Source organism: Grammomys surdaster, unplaced genomic scaffold (genome assembly GCF_004785775.1).
Source record: "Grammomys surdaster isolate TR1022 unplaced genomic scaffold, NIH_TR_1.0 125941, whole genome shotgun sequence".
In the NCBI taxonomy this organism is placed as follows: domain Eukaryota; kingdom Metazoa; phylum Chordata; class Mammalia; order Rodentia; family Muridae; genus Grammomys; species Grammomys surdaster.
The window spans coordinates 4,827,497-4,832,058 of record NW_021620763.1 but is presented as its reverse complement, the minus strand read 5'-3'; the positions used below and the strand labels follow the sequence as shown (position 1 = coordinate 4,832,058).

Here is a 4,562-nt window from a genome sequence, read left to right as displayed (position 1 = left end):
TAATCCCTTCAAAATAGAAATAGCATCTTAATCATTTTGACAACTACATGAATTCTGTTCCGTAGAGAGAAATGGTCCACAACATTTATGCTTTCTGTATTGAATGAGTGGTTTTTAGTAAACTCATAGCTAGCAAAAGCAAGAGCAAGAGAGCAAGACAGTGAGAGAGAGAGAGAGAGAGAGAGAGAGAGAGACAGAGACAGAGACAGAGACAGAGACAGACAGAGAGAAACAGGGAGAGAAACAGGGAGAGGGTCAGCAAATAATGGCATTAAGCCAGAGGCTTACACTACCAGCAAATAATACTGGAGTAGCACAAGTGAGAAAGTAAGCAAAAGTAACCTCAAATAAAGCTCTTAAAATATCCAGTAGAAATGACTAGGGAAGCCCTGCTGAATCATTCCTGCTGGATGTCCAAAGGTTCATGGTATTTGGATGCAAGCACTCACATAGGCTCACATGTTTAAACCCATGTTACTCATTGGTGAAAATGCTGTGGAAGAATTAGATGTGGCCTTATTGAACGAGTTTTGTCACTGGAAATGGACTTTGATGCGTCCAACAATTGTACTGCATACTGTTCTCTGAATCCATATCGAAAGGAGAGCTCTCAGCTGTGCCTGCCTTCAGGATCTCCAATCCTTGGAAATAAAATGTAAGTACAATTAAATGCTTTCTTTTATAAGTCACTTTGGCTGTGGTATTTTGTATCAACAATGCAAAGTAAAGAATATACTGCCTGCTAGAGAGTTTTCTACTTCCCTGAGTGAGCTTTTTGTTGGTTATTCCCCCAGTAGTTAGATTTCTAACAAGAAAGAAGCAATAGTAACTTCTCTTGGCAACAGTAGTTCTAGCTGTTCTCAAGGACAAAATTTTTTGAATTTTTGAATAATACTTTTCTGTGCCTTATGTCCATATCACAAGGGTAAAGGAGGGGGAGTCTTTCTTAGGAAAATGTCCTAAATGACATTTGAGGTAAACATTCCTGAGTCTAAAATTGAAGGATTGGTCTGAATCTCAGATTTGTCTATCATTGTATGTAAACAGTGCATGTCAATTTACCACTAGAAACAGTAAGACATATCTTCTTCTAACACAGTTCTCTCAACTCCTTACTTTCTATATAAGGCTACTCACTTCAACACGTCCATGTCTTATCCATATATAAGAACAACGTCCTTATAAATATGTTGAGTGACATTTACCACATTTTTGTGTGAGGGATATATCATATATCGCATTTATATCCACAGTGTCTGAGCAGGCAGGCAACTCTGAGTGAGAGAACAGAGAAGTAAGATACATCATAAACAGATAGTATCAAAGAGCTGTCATAGGAGGGAAGGTGTAGCAAGAAGTAGAATGCTTTGAATATAAGTATAGATGTGAATTTGAAATGTTATATAACATGAGCAAGTTGCATATTCGTGATAAGAATCAAAAAGTGAAAGTTTGCTAGGAATCTATAGTAGAAAAATTAATCCAAATACTATAGATGAAAATAGGGAAGAAGAAGGGAAACAGTAAGAGAGAGACACATCCACCACCATAACTTGATAGCAAGTCATCTATATCAATTCTCCTCCAGGACTAGCTCTTCCTTCAGCAAATCCTACTCCCTTTAAAAAGACTTCCTCAACTATTCCTTTAGCTCCTGCCTATGCTTCTCAGAGAGAATCTCTAGCCTGTTGGAGAGAGTTAAATACTGGTTCAGGACATATGTCACAGTTGACCTTCGTTGTTCACTAACCTATTGATCATTCCACTAGTCTGTGCAGATTTCAGTAGAAAACCTGAGGACCTAGCACCAAACTTACGCTCATATCTAAATGAGAACTGCATGAACTTGCAGAAGGTAAGAATGAAAGGAGACAATGTCCAAAAAGAAAGACTATTGGTCTCCATGTCTAATATGTTCCAACAGGGTTGGGAAGTCCTATCCCTATGGCTTTACTACTTGCAGTACACATGGCCTCCTTCTTTAGCTGGCTCCACTTGCTAGCTGAGGGTATCATCTAAAGGGGTTTCAAGTTTAGAACCTTCTAACATCTTGGACTCTATACTAAAGGTCATATTTCACCACTGTAGCCCTGTGCATCGATATCTCAAGGTTTCCCAAAAGAAATCCAATCTTACTACACATTACTTTTGAATTCACATTATTTCTCTAAAATGTAGATAAAAGCTTCCAAGATTCCAGAACTCTTGCACTGTGTAAGCCAGAAAACTAGCATTATATAAAGGATGCCAAGTTCTGCTGATTATTTAAAAAGCAGTTAGTTCCCTCCTGGACCAAGCCTCCAATGGTAGTGTCCTTCACCCCTTAGAACAAACCTTTAATCTATCTGTAATACAGATATGTGCTTATTTGCCATCTTTAATCCCAAACAATAAAGGTAAAGTTAGTTTGTAGAAGGAAGCACCCATGTTTGAACGTGATATCTAATTGAGAAGCATACAAAGTGATGAATCAGAGAAAGATTTGACAGAATGAGTATAAGATAGAATACTCCCACCTCTCCTGAGAACAGACAGGAAAAAAAAAAAAGATGCTACTTAAGGTAGCATCACACAAAAAAAGAGGAGGTGGGGGGAGTTTTACTGAGTGAGTTTTACAGAGAGAGGTTAAAGAGAGAACAAACTAGATACAGGTGAAGACAGAACGAGCCAGAGAATAATGAACTTGAAGATTAGAACAGATTGCCATATTTTGAGGCCAAGAAGAAGAAAAAGTCAGAGGCCAAGAAAGGAGCTAGATGAATCAGTCACCTTGGAGACGAGTTTGAGTCAGAACTAGCCAGCCAGAGATCAAAAAGATCTAGGAAGGGGTGAGCTTACTCAGCAGCAAATTTCAGAAGATGAACACATTCTGGGCTTAGATTAGATAGAACAGATGCTAGTAACTTCCAGGACTAGACTTGAGTAAGTACACTGAGGAAGTAAACCTCAAAGACAATGACATTAGGCAAGTAACAGATATTTTTACAATTTCAAGTTCTGCTCAAAATTCAAGCAGCAGTCTGACCCTCTTGAACTAAAGCAGCAATGACTTCTAAGTGGGTTTTCTGACAGAAGCTCTTCCCTCAGCAAGGACATTTGAGTCCAGTACCCTGCATCAATGTCTTTGAAAGGACTCAGAGGTACTGTGCAGTTTTACACAATGGAGCCTGAGATAAAAAAGACAGCAATCACCTTGGAGTTTCTCTTCTCAGATTATTTACCTCAATTACATTTGTGTTATGCTCTACCTGGATTTTTTAGAGGAGGAGTGAAACAGAGACAAACTCTTTGTCAAAACCTAACAGGAATGGATTCTGGTCCACTTGTGAGACCTAGTTCACATTTGAAATGACACTGCTTACATTGAAAATGTAGTGTTTACTGCCGACACATCTTTGGCATTCTGGTCTTCTGCTCTCCCACCAATCATGCACTATAACATGCTTGTGACTTTGTAGGAATTCTCTAGCCTCAATCTAGAGTCTTGGAATCTGCAGGCTGTTCACATCATGGTGAACCATGAATCAGAGAGCTAAGGTAGAGCCAGGGCGGGTCTATTGCTTTCAAAGGCATTCTACTACAGCTTCCCAATGTCATCATTGGCTTTCAGGTTAGGGCATTGACTACTGTTTCCTTCTCTTACATAGGTTTAGTTTAAGAATCATGGACAAAGATAAATTGTTGAGCTAGAGAGGTGAATCAGTGGTTAAGAGGACTTGGTACACTTTCATAGGAACCATGTATTGTCCACAACACACAGATAACAGTTCTCAACTGTGGATATATTTTTAAAAACAAAACAAAACGAAATGAAGCGAAACTTAACAAAACAAAACAGCTCTTGCCTTTACGGAAATAAGAGAGAACTCTTTCTGGAGCCATTGGGAACATATTCTTGGAACACAGAACACAAATTTAGAAAACTCAAAATGCTACATTTCAAAGGAAGCAGTTTCACAGGTTTTTTTTTTTTTCATTTTACAGAACAAGAAAGTTATACATCAAGGCAACTTTAAAATGCGTTGGTGAGTTCACCAGAAAGAGACACGCAACAAGATGTGGAAAACTATTCTATAGATCTAAGATGCTATCTAATGACGTTCTTGGCTCTTGACTAGTAGAAATTAATGTTCTGCTAAGTGAGTAGATTCTAGTGTAAGGGTATGAACATGGCTAAAGGAAGACCTGAAACTCAGATAGTATGCAAAAACAAAGAACATTTAATCTGCAGAAACAGCTAGCATTCTAGGGTCACCATCGTTCAGAATGACAATGCCAACAGAGACATTCAAGCCCCTTTTATAACAGAAGTGCTTAATTGCTTTGGAGATGATTGATGTGTTTATAAAAAAAGATAAAGAGATAAAGAGTGTGTTCTGTGGGTTTGTGGAGAGGTATGGGGGAATGGGATGTCTCAGCAGGCCCATGTTGGGGCATCTCTTCACCCTGAGGGACCAGTCACACATCAGTATAGCATAGAATAGAGTTTATTCAGGGCATAAAGAGGGGAGCCAGGAGGGTAGGTGAGGGAGGGAGAGAGAGAGAGAGAGAGAGAGAGAGAG

The 4,562-nt window shown here is 39.0% G+C and overlaps 1 protein-coding gene across 4 annotated transcripts in view; it reads left to right on the top strand.

The window, feature by feature from the left end:
- The first annotated feature begins 542 nt into the window (after positions 1-542).
- The window catches only part of LOC114608926 (NADPH-dependent 3-keto-steroid reductase Hsd3b5-like), a 17,403-nt gene continuing 13,383 nt past the window's right edge, over positions 543-4,562 (top strand). The window contains exons 1-3 of one of the 4 annotated variants that reach the window (XM_028753034.1): positions 543-655; positions 1,770-1,855; positions 3,985-4,025. The gene's annotated coding sequence lies outside the window, so the exon portion shown is untranslated. The remainder of the gene's footprint in view (positions 656-1,769; positions 1,856-3,984; positions 4,026-4,562) is intronic. The other 3 variants (XM_028753035.1, XM_028753033.1, XM_028753036.1) reach the window with 3 other exon arrangements.